The 21,656-nt window shown below is 43.4% G+C and overlaps 1 protein-coding gene and 1 long non-coding RNA gene across 2 annotated transcripts in view; one reads left to right on the top strand and one right to left on the bottom strand.

The window, feature by feature from the left end:
• The window catches only part of LOC139009746 (forkhead box protein N3), a 237,760-nt gene that overhangs the window by 198,121 nt on the left and 17,983 nt on the right, over positions 1–21,656 (bottom strand). The window lies entirely within an intron of this gene.
• On the top strand, positions 8,723–17,158 carry LOC139001730 (uncharacterized). Its single transcript, XR_011470096.1, has 3 exons — positions 8,723–9,181; positions 14,033–14,157; positions 17,029–17,158. It is a non-coding gene; the product is annotated as an uncharacterized lncRNA (long non-coding RNA).

The raw sequence follows: 21,656 nt of genomic DNA, 5'->3' as shown, positions 1-21,656 counted from the left end.
CCACTTTACAGGGGATTTATTGCCTCCCCCAGGTGACAGTCCTCAGTCACTGTTATGACTCCCTGCTTGTCAAGAGGAATGAACAAAGCTCGCTTAGCTTCGTTCCTCTCTTTGATATTTATCACACTGACTCCTTCATTGACCCAAGCCAGTACTTCGGGGACGGAGCTGCCTGGGCAATGCTGGGAGATGGGCGACCTCCCAGGGCCTTCTCCACACAGCCAGTTAGAGGACTGGCTGCCACGTGTGTCCTCAGACCCGTTTTCCTCGGCTCCGGTTCAGCCCTTTAGGAATTATTTATCCTGAGGTCCGACTCCTGAGCAGAGCTGCAATGTAGGCCCTGAGAGGGAAGCGTGGGGCAGAAGCTGCCAGAAGCAGTCTGCTCTGGCTCAGGGCCAACCAGCTGGCTGCTAAGCCGAAGGCCCCTGTGTCTCCCCAGACCCCCTTTGTCTCCCTGGGCCTCCCTTTCTCAGCTGCCTCGCCCCAGGTAATCATCGCTGGCACTCTGCAGTTCCCCAGCTCCTTTTATTTCTGCATTTCAGATCACTTTACACACGTTAATTAAGCCTCGAAACACTCAGGAAAGAAAAGCAAGAGGCACGTGGGGACATTCGGGCCCTGCTCCTCTCAGCTGCTCTGGCAGGCAGCACGAACTCACCCGCCGAGGAAGGGGCCAGGGAGGGTTTCCGGTGCCCGCCTGCAAGGTCAGGGCGTCAGGGATTAAAACGATTCCACACATCACACTTTCACTTTGAGTCACATGTCATCGGTACAGGTCAACCCACCTGGGGTCACAGTGCATCCAGACTGGGCAACACCGCTGACCGACAGGGGGTACCTGTACCACACCTGTGATAGAGCCTCAGTCTGCACTGCAGTGCTGACGGGCACAGGTGTGGGCTTGGGGATCAGAGAGGTTTCAGTCTACATCCTGGCTCTGCGCCTCCCCGGCCGAGCTGTCTTGCAAACATGGCTTGGAATCCGAAATCCTGCCGTCTTAGCTGTGAAGTGGATCTGACAGTATCCGCCCTCACCCCGTTGGTTTCTGGGAGGAGGATGAAGTCAGCTCACGCATGCAAAATATTTGGGGCCAAAATTTAAAATATATTTATGTTTGGCACATAAGACGATTTTTTAGTCTTTCTGAGCCATCTCTCCAGCGAATCCCAGTCCTTCTGAATTAATATTGTTCTACTATAGCAAGCTGGACCCTCCAGCTCACATTAGGACTGAAGACACTGACAAGAAATGGAGGTGGGGGGGGATCCAAATGAGGTCTGCAGTTTAGTTGACAGCTGTCTCCATGTCAATTCCTTGGTTTTGAGAAATGTATCACAGTTATTTGCCATATTAATGTTATGGCAAATAACTGTGAGTGAGTGGTATGCAGGAAGTATTCTATTCTATCTTGGCAACAAATGCTCATCTAACAATAGCAATAATCTTATTAAAATGCATCCAAATCAGTAAGGCCTCCACAGTAGGTCTAACAGTTCACCTGTACTCTTAGTATACTATATTAAAATACCCCCTCAGGGTCCAAAAAGGTAGCAAGTTTTTGTTACCAAAATAAGAGGCAATTTATGTTATCTCTAGTTGTTATCACCTCCAAGAAAAAAAAAGTCATTGAGTTTCCAGTGTCTGCAAGGCACCATATTGTACGTGAAAATAGCAAACATTACTGTCAGGGGAAAAAAATGTTGCCCGTGTGGAAGTCATTTTCAGGTAGCTGTTTGGATGTAGAGATTTGATAACCTTACCATTTAAGCCCCCGGTGCTTTCCCTGTTTCACAGGAAATGGATGGCTGGCCAGTCCATCAGCTCCTCACTTTCCGTTTTGGTGGGCAGTAACTAGCAAGAACAATCTTGTCAAATAACACCGTGGATTATACTGCTCGCCGCCCTGAGTACAGGTTTTGAGATGTTCATCTGGAAATGCCAAGGGTATCTTTTCTCTCTCCAACTTAATAGAGACCAGAAGATTTAAATACTTGTATTTCCTTATTTCTTACTAGTGGCCCAGTGCACGAAATTTGTGCATGGGGGGGGGGGGTTCCCCTCAGCCCAGCCTGCACCCTCTCCAATCGGGGACCCCTTGGGGGATGTCCGACTGCTGGTTTAGGTCCAATCCCTGTAAACCAGCAGTCGGACATCCCTCTCGCAATCTGGGACCACTGGCTCCTAAACACTCACCTGCCTGCCTGCCTGACTGCCCGTGACCCCCTCTGCCTGCCTGCCTAATTGCCCCTAACCTCTCTGCCTGCCTGCCTGATTGCCCCTAACTGCCTCTGCCTGCCTGATCACCCCTAACTGCCCTCCCCTGCTGGCCTGATCTCGCCCCCAATGGCTCTCCCCTGCTGGCCTGATCTCGCCCCTAACTGCTCTCCCCTGCCAGCCTATCATCCCTAACTGCCTCTGCCTGCCTGATTGCCCCTAACTGCCCTCCCCTGCTGGCCTGATCTCACCCCCAACTGCCCTCCCTGCTCGCCTGGTTGCCCCCAAGTGTCCTCCCTTGCAGGCCTGATCTCACCCCCAATTGCCCCCTGCCAGCCCGGTTGCCCCCAACTGCCCTCCCCTGCCAGCCTGATCGCCTCTAACTGCCTCTGCCTCAGCCCCCTCCACCATGGCTTTGTCCAGAAGGAAGTAGGATGTCTGGAAGATGGCCGGTCAACCGGGTCTAATTAGCATGTTAGCCTTTTATTAGTATAGATATCATGCAAACTGTGATGTACTGGGGGAGGGGCAGAAGGAGATTTTCACTGAGTGGAGGTTGAGAATTGTTAATGGCTTTGGCACAGATCCCATCAAAGAACGTGAGTATAAAATGGCCACATTACAACAGGTTCAGCAACAGGTTCAGCAAAACAGCTATAACTTTAAAAAGTAAAGATAGCCCTGGCCTGTGTTGGTCAGTGGTTAGAACAGTGGTTAGAACGCGCCAAAGGGTTGCGCGTTCAATTCCTGGTCAAGGGCAAGTATCTAGGTTGCAGGTTTGATCCCCGGGGCAGGTTGGGGTGCATGTGGGGGGCAACCAATTGATGTGTCTCTTTCACATAGATTTCTCTCTCTCTCTCTTTCCTCTCTCTCTCTCTCTCTGTCTCAGTCTCTTTCTCTCTCTCCTCCTCCCTCCCTTTCTCTAAAAATCAATGGGAAAAATATCCTCGGATGAGGATTAACAACAATAACCAAACAAAAAGCAAAGACTACCGATGTCTTCAAATTGGTGGCTCTCTAGTCTATTAACAATCTGTGAGATGTAACTCACTCCTGAACGTCTGTAGCCAGAGCATTCATAACTGAAAGTTTTGCTGGCACCTGCTATGTTCCGGGCCTTGTGCTGGGTTCTGGGTCCATCAGGAAGGTGAAGATATATTTCTAGTTCTCAAGCACAAGAATGACATTTGTCACTCTTTTTGGTTGCCAAGGGTGTGACCTCCTTCCTGTGCCTGGGGAATCCCCAACCTGAGGAGGCAAAGCCACTTCCCCATTAAAGACTGGAAGAGAGAGCCTGAGACTATCTTCCCAGCCTTCCTGGCAGCAGTGGGGGAGGGGCATAACCAAGGCTCCCCTGCAGCAGGTGGCAGGAAGGAGGGGGACAGCGCCAGATTAAGCAGCCACAGGGGCAGCCGCCGCTCCCCGGGGCAGGGAGCAGCAGTGTAGGGAGCATTGCAGGGTCATCACCAGATCGGTCTGTGCCATTGGCTTGGCCTTGATCCAGGCTGCATCACCTCGTGGCTGGTGCTCCAGCCCTCCTGAGAGTCCTTGTGGGCCACCCCCATGCTGTACAGAAGTGCCCTTTCTACGCAGATCAACCAGAGTCAGCCCCCATCAGCTGACATCAGGGTCCTGCCCCAGAGGCTCCCTCTCGGATACCAACCGGCCATTGCTTTCTGAGCAGTAGCCCTGAGTCTGCATGGATCCCCACCTCTCTCTGGACTTCTCTTGTCATCACCACACACACTTAGGTGTAGGGCTGCCTGTGGTCACAGAATTAGCCAGTAGCTCTCATGGGGGATTTAATGAGTTACCCTTGGCTGCTGGTACTCAGTGGATCAATCAGAAATGTAAGCAAATGTAATCGCAGGTACACGTTTGCATGGGTAGAATGGGGAGTGTGCTATACACAGTAGTTCCCTCCTTATCCATGGTCTTGCTTTCCACAGTCTCATGTACCCATGGTTACTTGCAGTCAACTGTGGTCCAAACAGATTAAATAGAAAAATTCCAGAAATAAATAATTCATAGATTTTAAATTGCATACAGCTCTGAGTAGCGTCGTGAAATCTTGAGCCATCCTGCTCCAATCCACTCAGATGTGAATCATCCCTTTGCCCAAAGTATCCACCCTGTACACGAAACCCACCCATTAGACACTTAGTAGCCATCTCAGTTATCAGATTGACAGGAGTGGTACGTTCAAATAACCCTCATTTTACTTAATAATGGCCCCAAAGCACAAGAGTGATGCTGGCAATTAAAATATGTCCAAGAGAAGCCATAGTGAAAAGGTGTGTTTGCATAGGGAAAAACGTAGCATATAAAGGGCTCGGTACTACCTGTGGTTTCAGGTATCCACTGCAGGTTTTAGGTATCCACTGAGGGTCTTAGAATGCATCCCCATAGAAAAGGAGGGATTCCCTGTACATGTTTCTGATACCACAGGCAAAGTAGAGTCTTTTTATGAAACTAAAGAATGTAATACATGACAGTTTTGGCCAAAAAGTAAAACAAACCAAAACAAACCCCCCCTGTGGTAGAGAAAACACAATTTTTGCTGGTTTGGTTTTTTCTTTAATAGAGAAGAAACAGTTTCGATATTCAGTTCTTTATTCAGGCTTCCCTCTTTGTTCTGTAGAAATCACCCTGTGGTGAATACTTATAATCCATCTACTGACTCTTCTTGATGACATTGGAGTTGACGATCAGAAACTTTCAACATGAGACGGACCATTTTGTCTCAAGGAGCCAAGAACTGATTCTTTAAGACAGGGGTCCTCAAACTTTTTAAACAGGGGGCCAGTTCACTTCCCTCAGACCGTTGGAGGGCCAGACTATAGTTTAAAAAAAAAAAAAACTATGAACAAATTCCTGTGCACACTGCACATATCTTATTTTGAAGTAAAAAAACAAAACGGGAACAAATACAATATTTGTATTTGCATGTGGCCCGCGGGCCGTAGTTTGAGGACCCCTGCTTTAAGAGATTCAGAAGATACGACCTTTCATTGATGAAAACCAGGAAGGCAAGTTTTCATATTATTCTCCCAGCATGTTAAAAGCGGAAGTGAAATAATTTCTTGCAAAAATATCATTAAGGCTTTCACTTACACTACCGCTAGCAGCCACGAACAAGACCAGACACCAATGCTCAGGGTCTTAGATGAAAGCGGGGTAGATGGGAGAGAACCAAGGAGAAGGTCTCAAGGAAAGTCATCGTCCTCTGCCTCATGTTGAATTCCTTTGCGCTCAGTGGTCCAGAGACTGATACTCGGCGAGGAAGGTGAGCATCCTCCACATGCTGCAAAGATGGGGCCAGGGTTTCCACCTCCGTTCTCCTACACCTCCTACTGAAACCACTCTCACTACCACACTAATGAATCCCCTACGGCTTATCCACCTGGCTGCGCCGTGTAAGGCTGCTACTTTCATTTTCTGAAACTCTTGCTAGCCTTGAGCTCTGCTTCCTTCTGCCTTTCTGGCTGGTCCTTCCCAGATGCTGTCACTGGCTCCTCTTCCCACCCCCCTTCTTCTAAGGCTGGAGTTCTATCATTGCCTCATTTTCTTTTTTAAAAAAAAATGCTTTTTATTGATTTTATTGACTTCAGAGAGGAAGGGAGAGAGATAGAAACATCAATGATGAGAGAGAATCATTGATCAGCTGCCTCCTGCATGCCCCACGCTGGGGATCGAGCCCACAACTCAGGCACATGCCCTGACTGGGAATGGGACCATGACCTCCTGGTTCATAGGTCAACGCTCAACCGCTAAGCCACACCGGCCGGGCTCACTGCCTCTTTTTCTTTCCACATGCTCTCTCTGGGTGATCGCATCCATTTCTGTGCCTTTGAATGATCACCACTAACCATTAACCAGCACCCACCTCCCTCCTGAATTTCAAATCTCTGTCTCCAATAAGCTTCTGGACTCCTCCACCTGGAAATTTTGCTGTCGCTCCAAATTTAATATGTCTGAAATGGAATTAGTTATCCTCTTGCTCTAAACTTCTCCTTTCTGTGTCCCTACGTTCAGTGCCCAGAAACCTCAAAATGATCTGTAACACTTGCCCTTCCCTCTGGGTCCATAGATTCTGCCTTGGAAACTGTTCTTAAACCAGGCCCCTCCTCTCCATCCCTGTAGCCTCTGCCTTGGTTCAGCCCCCGTCCATCTCTTGACCTCTGCCACTGCCCCCCCACACCCCCACCCCGTGAACTCCACACTGCTTCCCAGTTATTCTCAGACCAAATGACATGTGCTGCTTGGGTAGCCAAGGGAGAAAAGCCCATCAGACCTGGGCCTCCAAGCAGATGGGAGCTAGAAAAAGAACAGCCTTCTCGGAGGGTCAGGACCCTGGACAATTCTGATGCTTGATAGAGTTATGAGATCTCAGCAAGTCCTGCCTCTACTCGCAGCTACACCAATCCCTTGCTACTCCCAGGGTCTGTACATGACCACCTGCCTCCACTCGCTTCCTGCCTCCACTAGCCTCCTACTTAGTTGTGGCCATATGCTGAGTTGCCCTAAACACCACTTTAGTTCCAGCACTTTCTGGCCCCCGAGCTTTGGTGACTCCCCGTCATCCACAGAGTACACAGCAGACAGTTTAGATCCCCTCCGAGCAACCCAGGACCCCCATAATCTCTCACGGCTTTTCTCTCCCATGTATCTCCACTCACTCGCCTAAATTAATCTTTCTCCTTTGCCACTCTTAACTATTGACCTTGGTTTTCCAGTCACTGAAATTGTGCCTATGCCTTTTCTCCTCCTGAAATCCTGTCCTGTAATTCCTCAAACCAGTTTGTTTAGATCACACAGGATTATTCATTTGTTGAACTAACATTGATTGAGAGCCAACCACGGAACAACTCAGCTCCAGCGAAGAAGACAAATATGTCCCCTCGAGGAGTTCCTAATCCACTGGGGAAGATGGATGGAGAAGGAAAAGGAAGTTACAATATAGTGCAATCCCGCTTACAATGGTACTACCAAATGATGTCCTGAGAGCGTCCTTCAGGGAATCTAAGAAAAGGTCCTCAACCTCAGCCCAGAGGCTAGGGAGCCTTTGTCACCCAATGGGGTATCTTCAGATTGCTGAGTCTCTATTGTCTGGGTGAGCCAAGGAAGAGGCCTCGAGGAAGCTGGGCCACATGTGGTCTGAGTTTGAGGGAGGGGATGGAAGGAGGACAGGAAGGGCTGTCTAGTTTCCTCCATGGAGCATGATGAGTGCTCTGCTTCCCTGGATAATGCAGATAGATAGATAGATAGATAGATAGATAGATAGATAGATAGATATATATATAGATAGATAGATGATAGATAGATAGATAGATAGATAGATCGGCCCTGTTTCTGATCCTCATTATGAGATGCAGAGAGGTGAACAGTGCCCCATCCTAGGGCTGAACTAGAATGTAGGGAGGGTAAACCAGGCAGCTCTGGATACTCTCCTGGCTCCAAAGGCTGAAACATATAACGTGTCTTTACTATGAAAATGGCACCCGTTCTTATGTTGCATGCCCTGGTTCATGCAATCTGAAAATTGGAATCGATCACCATGGGTGTCTCTTCGGAACGGGGAAATGAGGTTAGAAACACAGTGAGTAACACAAAAAGAGCCCTAAATTCATTCTCTCAGTTAATGTTTCCTTTTCATGGGAACTTCATGGAGATGAGGACCTTTAGAAGCACCGATTAAAGCACTGGTATTAGCTATAGAGCCTAGCATTTTAACTTCTAGGATAGAATTCCAAGGGCAGGTCTACTGGTGTTGCCAAGAAAAATTAAAAAATTAAAAGCTCATCATTTCTGGCAGTTATGAGTTTAAACCCCAGGATGTGCTTATATTTTTTATTGGCAGGACACCATATAGCCTAGATCACGTGGTGGGATTTGCTTTTGTTAATGTCAAAAAAAGAGACGTTAACTCCCTTGAGTGGATATGCTTGAACATTGCTCCAAAAATTACTGCTGGGCCACCACACTAGAATGTATGTCACTAGAAAGTCCCAGTCTCAACTCTTATTGGTGGATTACTCTATTGTCACACGGCTCATGGATTTAGGAACATGTGCCCCCCTACCTTCCCACTTTCCAATTCAGCTCACCCTACTTTATATAAGCTGCTTACTTCCCCCATCCCTCCCCTTCTCAATGCCAATGGAGGGTTTCTGGTCACTCCTCCTCCTGCTGTAGCTTTGAAATGATGTCAACGTGGTTTTTCATTCACATTTCCTTTAAGATGTTTGTTTGTGTTCAAGAACTCATACAGAGATAGTTTTGCCTCCCAGGGGATTAGCATTTTAGTAAGAGCAGAATAATAAAACCGGATTGTAAAAGCCTGTCAGAAATGTAGTGGTGCGTGTCTTCCCATAATTGGTGCAGAATGATTAGGATTGAACTTTGTTGTTGTTGCTGCCCACAGTGAAAACAGGCACTTTTTCTCTGCTTGGATGCAAGAATGGGCATCAAGGGGGAAATGACCTGTGATGCCTTATAAAATGTAAATGATAATTTTCTCGATAAAAAGGAAGATGTGGAGCAAAGTAAGACGGGACATTAATGAGTGGGCCACCAGGTCCATTCTGAATCTCTTAAAGGTTTGCGGATTTCACACTTTTTTGAGAATTTGAGGTAACCATATACATACACAAAGACATACTAGAATCCCAAATGCACAACTATAAAACGCAGCAACTATTTCAGGGGAACTGTGGAGTTCAAAGCCCTCAGGTTAAAAAGATCCTGTGAAATCATTCAACTGTTCTCCCCTTCCTCCGGTTTCAACCTTAATCCAGAAGTTAGAATTAGTGGATGAAACTTTGGTGGCTACTCTACATTGGATGGCTAGGGAAGGATTCTTCGGGGGAAGGTGACTCTCAAGGTGATCACTGACAAGAAGGAATCAGCCATGTGATGATGGGGAAAGCATCTGAGGAAGTAGCGAGGACTAGCACAAGGATCCCAGGTAAGGAATTAGGATGGCATGTGTGATGGTTAAATCTCTCTGTCAAGCTGACTGGGTCATGGTATACTGGTTGCCCAAATATTTGGTTAAGACATTATTTCTGGGTGGTGTGTCTGTGAGGGTGTTAGCATTTGAGTCAGTAGATTGAATAATGCACATTGCCTTCCCCAGTGTGGGTGGGCATCACCCAATCCATTGAGGGCCTCGCCTATTGAGCTGGGACATTCGTCTTCTCTTTCCCTCAGACTGGGATTTATACCATCAGCTCTGCTGGTTCTCAGGCCTGCAGATTCAGACAGCTATCCCCACATTGGCTCTCCTCGTCTCCAGCTTATGGATGGCAGACTGTGGGACTTCTCCCCCTCCATAAGCATGTGAGCCAATTGCTTATACTAAATCTCTTTCTGGATATACATATAAATATACTATTGATCCTCTCTGGAGAACCCTGTTGAATACAGGCATGTTAAAGGGAAGGAAAGAAGGTCAGCATCACTGGAGTGAAGTGGGGGAATGTGAAGGAAGTGAGGCAGTGAACATGACAGCAACCAGATCATCTGGAGTGTTAAAGTCAGGGTGAGGAGCTCGGCGGTATCCCTAGTGTGATAAGATGCCACTGAAGAGTTTCAGCAGGAGAGGAGCAGGGTCTGATTCGTACTTTTAAAAGCTCACTTTAGCTTTTGTGTGGAAAGCAGCTTGCAGAGAGGCAAGATGAGAAGGTAAAGAACAAGTTGGGCTGTAATTGTAGTGGTCCAGGAGAGGGACGATGAGGGCTTGGATGAGGGTAATGAAAGTAGAAAGGCTGAGGATAACTTCTGAAGTTATAGCTGGATGTTAGTGGGGAAAGAGAGAAATTGAGGACAACCCCTAGATTTATGGCTTAAGCGAGTAGGTGGACAGTAAAACCATCCCACTGATTTGGGAACATTAAAGCAAAGCTACGTTGGAGGCCAGTAGGGTGAACTGAAAATTCTGCTTGGCCACGTTAAATGCCTACCGTCCCAGTGGAGATCACAAATACATACTTTGGTGCATGCATCCAGCATTCCAGAGAGAGACGAGGCTTCAGACAGAGATCTGGAAATCGCTAACGTATGGATGCCATTTGAAGCCTTTGGACTAGACAGGATTGGCCTTCATGGTCATATGGTTCATCAAAATCTTCAATTTCCCTACTTGGTTCAGCCCGTTTTTGTTTACCTTCTGCTTCTAAAATAGCACCACTTAACTCCAAAGTCATGGCAAATATTTATTGAACAAGATAATTACATTCTGTGCAATATTGGATTTTAAATGATCAAACAAGTTAAAAAGAGAAAAGAAGTCACCAATATATCGCTTTAAAATATTTCACAACCAATATGAATTCAAATAAAGAAGCAGCTTGTTGGCAGCCTGGTTGGCTCAGTGAAAAATGAATTTAGCAGAAACATTTTTATCCAGAATTTATTGTGGCTGATGCAACCTCCTTTGTAAGGGAAGGCTGTAAATTAAAAGACTAATCATTTCTTCCTCATATAGAAGAAGAAGAAAGAAAAGCTTGTAATGTAAAATCCTCTTTGCTGAGTTGTTAAACGGGGCAGTAAAATTCCTTAGACCACTGGGCTTTCCATGCGCACACATGCACGCACACGCAGGTACAGTTCTATTAGCTAAGCAGCGAGTGCGTGTCTTGCTGCTAATGGAAAGTGGTCTAGAAGGAAGCTGTGAGATTTGAAGGAACAACTCTGTGCATTTCGTGGTGGCCCACCTCCAGTGAAGTGAAGGAGGCTAAGGTTGAAGTGGATGTTAACCCCTAGCAAATTTAACAGAAAATAAAGCTAATCTAGGTACTGCAAATAAAACGAGGTGGCAACGACGGATCAACCATCCCCGAGAGGAAAGTACCTCTGTCTCGTTTACGAAACTCTCAAGAGCTACTATGATAGCCCAGATATCGTGCTCTAGCTGTTCTGCCCAAAAGTCTTTTCTGAGAAAGATGCAACAGCTGTGCCTTCCACAGAGCCTGTCTGTGGCCAGTAAACCCTCCGCTACCAACACAAGAGACAGCCAGAGAGCATCAGGTAACCTCTTGGGGCTTCAATTCCTGATCAGTAACATGCAGCCTGAGAACCCCCTCGGTCTCTGAAATCATAATTCTGAGACTTGCCAAGGCAAAAATCAATAAAAAGAAGAAAATAGGTGCTCTAAGATAATGTGAGGCTAACTACTTTTTTTCTATGCTTGCACAAAGCTATGACCAACCACTTGGAAAACCATCCCAAGGACTTTGACCCCCTTTCTTCATGCCCCAAATTCAAGTACCTTTTCTTTGGTAGTCTATGGAGTTTTTGAAAATAAAGTCATCTTCTCTAGTAACTACAACATATAAACCCATCTTTCAAACATGATCTCAGGTGAATGCTTAGATGAAAATGTAAATGATGGAATTATTATTTTTTTGCATTGTTGAGATTATTAAGGTATGGTAGAAGACTGGCTCTAATGTTAGGTTGCTAAACAAGAGACCACTCATCAAAACCAGGGGTTGTACCCTTTCAGTAAAAAGGATTTCTCTCCTGCAGATGGAACACCAATCTGTGAGGTCTTTGCAGGGGTTAGTGCCACACCAGTAGAACCCTACAGCAGATGAGTGGTAGAGAAGTATTTTGCTTGCTGATTGCCTACTCAAGACCAAGTCCTCTCTTCCCATATCCTCCTAAGTTCACGAATTATTTGTATCTGGGAAACATTCAACTCAACATCAACCCTGATTTCCTCTGTCACGACCCAATTTAACGTCAACTCAAATTTGACACGTGCCCGGTATTACAGTGGGGAGTTTCCATATTTTTCAGGATTTTAGTAGTGGTAAAGTAGGAAACACTCCAGTTGTTGTTGTTGTTGTTAACATTATTTAAACAACTATAGTTACTCTACTATTGCATACCAAGAAAGTAGCACAGTACCTGGTATGTAGTAGGCACATTAAACTTATTAAACACGGAGTGAATACATGAATAAAAAGACATCCTTATAGTGTGGTGAAGAAATTTATGTGATTTGAGGGTGGAGAAAGGAACTGCATTTCACTTAAAAATTTCACAAACTGGCTCACATCATATCACATCAAAACACCAACGAGATAACATTACACACCTATTAGAATGGCCAAAGTCTAAAACACTGACAGCGGCAAATGCTGGTGAGGCTGTGTAACCACAGGAATTCTCATTCACTGTTGGTGAGAATGCAAAACGGTTCAGACACTTGGGAAGATAGCTTGGCAGTTTCTTACAAAACTAAACATGCTCTTACCATACGATCCAGCAATTGCACTCCTTGGTATTTACCCAACGGAGTTAAAAACTTATGTCCACACAAAAGAAAAAAAAAAACTGCACATGAATATCTGTAGCAGCTTTATTCATAATTACCCAAAATTGGAAATAACCAAGATGTCCTTCAGTGCGTAAATGGAAAAATAAACTGTGGTACATGCAGACAAAGGATATTCAGTGCTCAGAAGAAGTGAGCTATGAAGCCACTAAAAGACATGAAGAAACTTAAATGTGTATTACTAAGTGAAAGAAGCCAGTCTGAAGAGGCTACATACTGTGTGAGTCTAAGTATATGACACTCTGGAAAAGGCAGTAAAGAGATCAGTGGTTGCCAGGGGATGGGGGAGGGGGGGGGGGGAGGGAAGACTAGGTGGAGCACAGAGGATTTTTAGGGCAGTGAAACTACCCTGTAGGATACATAATGACAGACGCCTGTCATTCATTATACACTTGTCCAAACCAAAGAATGTACAGCACCAAGAACGAAGCCTAACGTAAAGTATGGACTGTGAGTGATAATGATGTGTTGATGTAGGTCCGTCCACTGCAGCAAGTGGACAGCTCTGGTAGGGATGGTGCTACTGGGGGAGGCTGTGCAGGTGTGGAGGCAGAGGGTAGATGGGAAATCTCTGCACCTTCCTCTCCATTTCGCTGTGAACTTTAAACTGCTCTCAAAAAAAGAAAATTTAAAAATATATATATTTTAAAATAATACTCAGGAAAGAGAAATGAGGTGAAATGCTTCCTGAACTCCCTTTTCCCAACTTAAATACAGAGTCCAATGCAGGCACCCAGTGTCTCCACACCATGTACAGACCTCAATTGTTTTAAAAAATTTCCCAGACTAGCTAGTGTCCTTAGTAGTTCCCTCCCCATCCACAAGGTAGGTTGGAGGAGCCCCTCTTCCTTCTCTTGTGTACTGTGGCCTTTAAAAATCTTGCCCTAACCAGTTTGGCTCAGTGGATAGAGCATCGGCCTGAGGACTGAAGGGTCCCAGGTTCAAATCCCGTAAAGGGCATGTACCTTGGTTGCGGGCATATCCCCAGTAGGGGGTGTGCAGGAGGCAGCTGATCAATGTTTCTCTCTCATAGATGTTTCTAACTCTCTATCCTTCCCCCTTCCTCTCTGTAAAAAAACAATAAAATATATTCTAAAAAATCTTCCCATAGCTTAACTCACCCCCCCCACCACCACCATTTGATCTTACCTTTCCTTTGTCACACCCTTTCCATTTGATTCTGTTATTTTCTCTCTACTTCTGCCTTTAGACTTGAGACTTTAAACGGGGGGATTCCAGCACCCACCTTTATTCAGGCAGGTACTTTATCAATATTATCTCCTTGATTATTTCCTCTATTTTATAGACAAAGAAAATGAGACTAAGAGATGTCGGGTTCCACAGGAAGTAGAAAAGGGCAGGAAGCCAGGACATCTTTTTTGTTCCAGTCTGTCCTCTTTCCTTTTTATCACATTACCTCCACCATCCAGGAGTCTCCTGAAGTAAATCACACACCCACCTCTTCTTAAACAGAAAGTATTGATCACGAAACAGACTCAACAACTCAAGGACAGAGTTAGGAACGTGATTTCCAGTGTCGTGGAGATGACTACAGAATGGAGGACTACCTGACAAACATATAAGGGCTCCTGGTTGCTGTAAGTTTTGAATCCTTGAGTCTGGTTCCTTTTCTATCTTCTCCTTTGTCACCAGCCACGATGTTGATTTTTAGATGTCTCTGATCTCCTTCTAACTAGTTGTTTCTCATCTTCTATGGGCTAAGAAACTGGGTAACCAGGTTTGTTACGACTGTGTGTAAAATGGGAAAAGACAGTTGCTGAATGACAGAGTAAGAAGGTGAAAATAAAATGAATGAGATCTGTGGCATTCATTTCAACTTCTCAGAGGCCTTTTTCTCTGAGCTGTGTTCTCTATGACTGACATTATTAGAAAAATGACCTCTGGGTAGATGAGTTACTGCTGTAAAAAGGCATTGTTTCCTTTAAAAGGAATAAGAATGGCAGCTAATACTGTATTCTGTCTTCTTTGTAGAATGGATTCTTTGTTTAAAAATAAGAGAACAAAAAAGCCCAACAATAAAAGATTTTTTAAAAGGTGGAGCAATATACTCTAGGAAAGAAGACCTAAAGTGAATCACATTATATGAATAGCTCAGTTGATAGGAAAATAAATGTTGTTTTGCTCATAACACTGAAAAGTCAATAAACAGTAAATGAACTTCATAGTAGCAGGGCCAATATTAATTTAGATGTCCTTTGTAATTAAAAAACAAGAACCAAGCAAAACAAAGCAATAGCAGTAAGCACAATGCCTAGAAGGGTTACATATACAGAGAACAAATTGGTGTATAAATAGATTTGTCAAACTTATTCATGAGACATCAAGTGCTCTTGAATGGAGAGGATGGGGGAAGAGATGACTTTATTCAGAATAGATTCCATTATTTAAAAATTCTGTAGTTTCAAGTATAGTAAGAAATTTGAAAATCTGGTAAAATGTTTAGAACAGGAAAATGGGAAGAAAACTCCTAAAAGCTCAGATGTTTATCTTCTTGCTAATTGTTCAATAAATATTTAATTTAAAAAAATGTGTGCCCTGGTTGGTGTTGCTCCGTCGTTAGAGTGTCAGCCGCACACCGAAGGGTTATGGTTCGACTCCAGGCCAAGGATATGTACCTGGGTTGCAGGTTCAATCCCTGGCCCTGGTCAGGATATGTGCCGGAGGCAACTAATCAATGTGTCTCTCTTACATGGATGTTTCTCTCTCTCTTTCTCCCTCCCTCCTTCCCTTCCACTACCTCCAAAAATCAATGGAAAAAATATCCTCAGGTGAGGATTAGCAAAACAAAAACAAACAAGAAAAATTTTGTAAATGATTTAATGGCCTTAATCTGGTTTTAATGCTGCCCATTGTTTACCTGCCCCAGAACAAAACATCTTCTTTACTCCCCCCGCCCCCCGCCTCCCCACCCTTCAGAACTTCTTAATGCTATCTTTAGGTGGCCATAAGGGATATTTTATGGTAGAATATGAGCAGCTTCTTATCTTTTAATAACTGTCTCCAATGCTAAACCCTACTTTGTGTACCAGCGATGGTAAGCAGGTCTTCTCTTTATGCCAACTCCTATCATTCGACAGTGCCTTCCTGGAGTGTTACATTTAGAAAGTTTCTGAGCTCACATGTGTGCTCAGCAGGAAGGAATGTAGTCGTTGATTAATGATATCCTTCATGGGCAAGAGAGAGGTAATGGAAATATGCATGCCAGAAAAATCACCATCCGACTCCTGCTTCTTGCCTGCAGTAGGCCAAGAGAGGCCTGGTTCATGCTCAACTTCTCTCTCTGGCCCTGGGCTCGCTGTCTATTAGAAAGACTAGCCACCTCTATCCAATACCTGCCTGGATATGCAAGTATTTTGTGTCTTTATTTGAAGAGGATGGTGTTTCTTGGCCACTTGGTGGGTGGATTATATAAAATATGGACATAATTTAAGATGACTAAGGAATTTAACACAAATATACTTTTAATGCCACACACAAATACAGAAAACAAAATGTATGTTTCAATGAAAGCTTTCTCCATTTCTTAACCCAGCTCCTGATAGAGCCAGAGTCTCTCTTTTCTGAACAGTTTTTAAAAATGTAAATCAAAGAGAGCCATTTTTCAACCAGATTATAAGAAAAGGGAAAGACTGACAAAACTGATCAACAGAACACATCATGATTCAAAGCATAGTCACTAATTATCTACATAACTCCATATACTTGAAGGTACATTTGATTGAAATGAAATGGAAGGGAGACAGCTCTTTAGAAGAAATCAGAGGAGGAAAGAAAGAGAAGAAGAAATGTTATACAGTCATCTGCCGCTTAGTGATAGGGGTAATGTTCTGAGAAATGCATCATTAGGAGATTTCGTTGTTATGAGAACATCATAGAGTGTATTTCCAGAAACCAAATGGTATAGCCTGTTACAGACTAGGCTCTATGGTATACCACTGTCTTATATGCGGTCACTTGTTGACGAAAACGTCTTTATGTGGCCCACAACTATATTTAAATATCCAGGAATGTGGGGCTCCTGAGTTTAGATGGGAGCATCCGTGTACCTGGGCCATCCTAGGAGAACTATCAGCTAGTGGCTGCTGCCTTTTTTTCTGGTTTAAAAGAAAAAAATAAGCATGTGCAAGGTGTTTTGAGATAGAAATCTCTTCCTGTCCTCTTCTTTAATAGTCCTGGTCATGCTCTTGTTACGCTCCGGTAGGTGACAGTCCCTCCAGAAATTTAGCAGGATTTTCCTAATGGCCACCATCATTGCAACTTTTGATACTCAGAAAAGTGCAAAATAACTACATAAGCATATACATATTTAAGTAAGAATTAAAGTCTTTCAGAACAGGGTCTGTCTTTACCTTTGTAAGACTTAAGTAGTTTTTAAAGTTGAAGGAAAGGTGAATAAACAAATGAAAACAAAAAGAACGTAACGGCCATCTGCTTTTCCTTGCTTACAGGCCTGCACTGTTCTACAGTAGCCACTACCGCTGCACGGCTAACAGCACTTGAAATGCGGTGGACACAGGTGTGCTGAAAGTATAAAACGTATACTGGATTATGAAGGCTAAGAACAACATGAAATGAAAAATAGGCCATTACTAATTTTTGTTTATTGATTACATGTTGAAATGACACAGCTTTGAATATATTGGGTAAAATAAAATTATATTCCTAAAATTAATTTTACCTGTTTCTTTTTACCTTTTTAGTGTGGCTACTAGAAAATTTAAAATTGCCTAAGTGGGAGCATAATGATAGAGAACAGCATTGCTCTGGGCAATTCTTTCCTTGGCACATTCCATATGGATGAAGGGATAGTTTCTTTTTGATGATTCATAGAAAGAGAGGGAAGTAGTCTATACCAGACGTCGCCAACCTTTCGGACCTCACGGACCACTAGTGGTCCATGGATCACTGGTTAGAGACCACTGGTCTATATTATTTCATCCTTGGAGTCCATAAAATCCCCTCTATCTGTCAAAAAGACAAAAATGTTAGTGCCTACAGCAGGGGGTCACAAACTCTTCTCTACAAACATAGATAGTCCATATTAGAGGTTTTGAGAGTGAAATGTTCTCTGGCACAACTGTTCTATTCTGTTTTTATACCACAGAAACAGCCAAGACCAAAGAGAATGTGTGCGCTATGTTACGATAAAACTTTATTTATAGAAGCAGGTGGCCATGCCATGAGTCACTAGGAATTACTAAGTATACAATAACAGCATGACAAACATACCCCCATAAGATGAGAAAATTCAGCACAAGTGGTCAAGTTGTTCTTGTTCAAAAACAAACATTGCCTAATTTTATAATTATTGGCCAAATTTGGCACAGGGAGCACCGTAGGTCTAAAATCATAAAAAGTCTGCATTAAAGATGATATATTTTAACTTAAAATAATTTTTCAAATACACGTATGCTACATTTAGAACTGACCCACACAACAGGAATTTGTTATAAAGCTGCTTATCTCTGAAATTTCATATTCATAATTTTAAAAAGAAGATACGTATTTCCATATGCAATCCATCAGAGCCTATTACAGTGTCTGTTTTCTTCATGCTCCAAGGAGAGGACGTGATAGGCTGTGCTGTGTGCTCCTGTCCAATGAGCATGACTGGACTATAAAGTATATACACAGTTGACCTTTGAACTATATGGGTTTGAACTCCAGAGTCCACTTATGTGCAGATTTTTTTCAATAAATATTTAAATGTATTTTCTCTTCCTTATGATTTTCTTACTAACATTTTGTTTTCTCTAGTTTACTTCATTGTAAGAATACAGTATATAATATATACCCAAAATATGCGTTAATCAACTATGTTATCAGTAAGGCTTCTAGTCAACAGTTGGCTATTAGTTAAGTTTGGGGGGAGTCAAAAGTTATATGCAGATTTTTTTTAAATATATTTTTTTATTGATTTTTTACAGAGAGGAAGGGAGAGGGATAGAGAGTTAGAAACATCAACCAGCTGCCTCCTGCACACCCCCTACTAGGGATGTGCCCACAACCAAGGGACATGCCCTTGACCGGAATCGAACCTGGAACCCTTGAGTCCGCAGGCCAACGCTCTATCCACTGAACCAAACCGGTTAGGGCTATGCAGATTTTTGACTGCACCAGGGTTGGTGCCCCAATGTCTATTGTTCACGGGTCTACTCTCCTCTCAACCAATCAGCTTTTAGCTGTGCTACTTAAATGGGTTTTGTAAAGTGGGGTTTGGTTTGTGATGACCTCTCTTTTCCACACTTATTTATGGTTCTGGTTAATAGTTCTGACCCATTAAAGACTGGCAAAGGTGTACATGTGGTAAGACTGGACCTGATTTCAAAGGAACAGTATCATGAGGGATCTTAAATGTCAGTTTTATAATAACCTGAGGCACCTTCCTGGAAATAGTCGAGGAAACATGGGAAGATCAGAAGGTGACTGGATTTGGTGGGAAACCTCTGATGCTATGGAGGGCATCATCAACATCACTACAGTCCAGGGTGGGGAGAAACCACAGAGGGGGGCTTGTCCCTTCCAGGGGATTTGGAAAGAACACACACAGGGTTGGCCGCAGGGCAATAGGCAATGCTGGGCACACACTGCATAGGGTCGGAGCTTCAACAGTCTCCTCCAGAACTGGTTTGAGTAGCAGTCCCATTTCTAGAAAAGCAACCCCCATGATAAATAAGTTTATGAGCAATATACTAATTCAGAGTAGATTTACAAAGTTTTTTTCCAGTTTGTTTTAAAAAATAAGACATCTTTGGACCTGCTTTAATAAATCTGTTTTTAAGTATGGTGTAACTTACATAATTCATTAATTAAATATTCAATCACTTTGAAAAGTGTTTTTTCTAAAGTGGGTTTAATATTTCTCTCAGAAATATTTTTAAACCATTCATTTCCATGCCAAACCTTATGATATAAGAATAATCTCTGAGCCGATCTCTGACCAAATCATGACATTTTAAATCAGAAGCATCTAAATTAGTACACCCACCAGCTAAACAATGGTGTCAGTCATTAATCTCTTTTTAAAGACAGTTATTTTTCTGTTTAAAAGAGATAGCAAAATTGTGTTCTTATAAGTTAGGGTTTAAAATTGGAAAGGGATATATGATCCCTTTAAAGAAGATAGTCTGCTTCTGAAAGCACTTTGTATTCCATTCGGGTTAGAGATGGTTACCAAGGAGACAGCTCAACTTCATCAGTAGGCTTCTAGGATTGGGAATCTAGAGGGCTCTCAGGAAATATTTGTGGAAAGAAAAAGAAGGAGTGAAAGAAGGAAGGAAAGGAGGAGGGGGTGGAAGGAAGGACAGGTTTTTTTTTCCCTATTAAGAAAGAACATTATGATGGTTAATAGTATGTGTCAACTTGGCTAGGCCACCATAACCAGATGTTTGGTGAAACATTATTCTAGCTATTTCTGTGAAGATATTTTGCAGACAAGATTAATATTTAAATCAGTAGACTTTGAGTAAAGCAGATTACTCTTCGTAATGTGGATAGGTCTCGTCAAATCAGCTGAAGGCATTAATTGAAAAGACTGTCCCATAACGAGAGAGAATTCTGCCAGAAGACTGCCTTTGGAGTCAAACTTCAGCAACTCTTCCCTGGGCTCCCACCTCTGCCATGCCACCTTCGCTCTCCCAGCCTGTACCTCAGGCCTCCTGGGGGTTCCTCAGGATCACTTGGAGGAAGAGAAAACCCGGGCCTTGTTTACAATGGTTCGGCATCCAAGCAGATTGCACCCTAGTAATTCTGAGAGCCAAGAACTTTGGGAAAAGCTACAGAGCAGCCAGAGGCTTTCTTTTTTAAATATATTTTTTAATTTATTGATTTTTAAGGAAGAGAGAGAGAGAGGGAGGGAGGGAGGGAGAAAGAGAGAGAGAGTGAGAGAGAGAGAGACTTGTTGTTCCACTTATTTATGCATTCATTGGTTGCTTCTTGTATGTGGCTTGGCTAGAGATAGAACCCGCAACCTTGGAACAATGGAGCTACCCAGCCAGGAACAGCCAAAGGCTTCGGCTGGAAGCATAAAGACTCCCATGACTAAAAAAGAAATGTTGTATAAAGCTTTCAGAATAAAACAAAGATTAGCAGTGATTGAGAGGAATTAAGAATGGGTGAGAAATGTAGCAAATATAGTTAGTTATATATTTTTTAGTAATTGACTCTGTGGGGCTATCTTTGTTGCTCTTTAATTGCTATCTGTTTTAATAAAGAGATTTCTTCTTTGTAAAAAGAAGTTACAATTAGATTATAAAACAAATTAATCTCTCCACTAATCATACCTTTGGGAGACGTGGGTTTTTAGACTGTGAAGTTCGAATGTAAGAATCGTCACTTAGGTTGCAGTAGGTACCCTAATCATCTACAAAGCACTAAGAGGAATGAAGCAATCTTTTGAGTGCCGAGCTTACAAACTCAACCCCACAAAGAAAAAGAAATATCCATCGCTGTGTGAACATCAAATGCTGTATCAGGTCTTTATTACTGATACTTATAACCAAGTGGCATTCAGGACCCATATCTAGGGTTGGGGACTCTTATGAGTATGGGGACTCCCTATAATATTTCTAAAATCCCCAGATCCCTTATAGAATGGTAGCCATATTTTAGTGTAAAACATGGATGTAAAACATACATAATGACAAAGTTACTAAGAATTTGGAATTTATTTTAAATGAAGGTGCATATTATTACTCATAAACAACTGTATTCTTGGAAACAGTAGCAGCCCTGTGTGTGCGCTCCATGACTGATTTAGTCTAGGTGGGTACCTGGGTTTACAAGCTCCTTGGAGTAATTCTTCCATGGCCGCAGGGCTCCTCTGCTACTTTTCATGAATGGAGTGTGAGGCCTCCCAATGACCTGGTCTTTAAAGTCTCTGCCTTAAAGGTCTCTGCATTTTAATCTGAGCAAATGCAAGGTCCTCTCTCTGGATCCCCAATTACGTATCACGGCCACCACTGATGTTCTCCACAGCTTCCTAACTGGTCTCACGGTCTCCATTCACCTTTACTTCCTGTCCCAGTTCTAACGTACCCTCTACATCCTGGCCAGGGAAACCTTTTGGCAAGTCTAG

The sequence above is a fragment of the Myotis yumanensis genome, unplaced genomic scaffold (genome assembly GCF_028538775.1).
Source record: "Myotis yumanensis isolate MYYU_CA2020_CCGP unplaced genomic scaffold, mMyoYum1.0.hap1 SCAF_1, whole genome shotgun sequence".
NCBI lineage: Eukaryota > Metazoa > Chordata > Mammalia > Chiroptera > Vespertilionidae > Myotis > Myotis yumanensis.
Note: the sequence above shows the minus strand (reverse complement) of the source record. Positions and strands in the feature narration are given on the sequence as shown.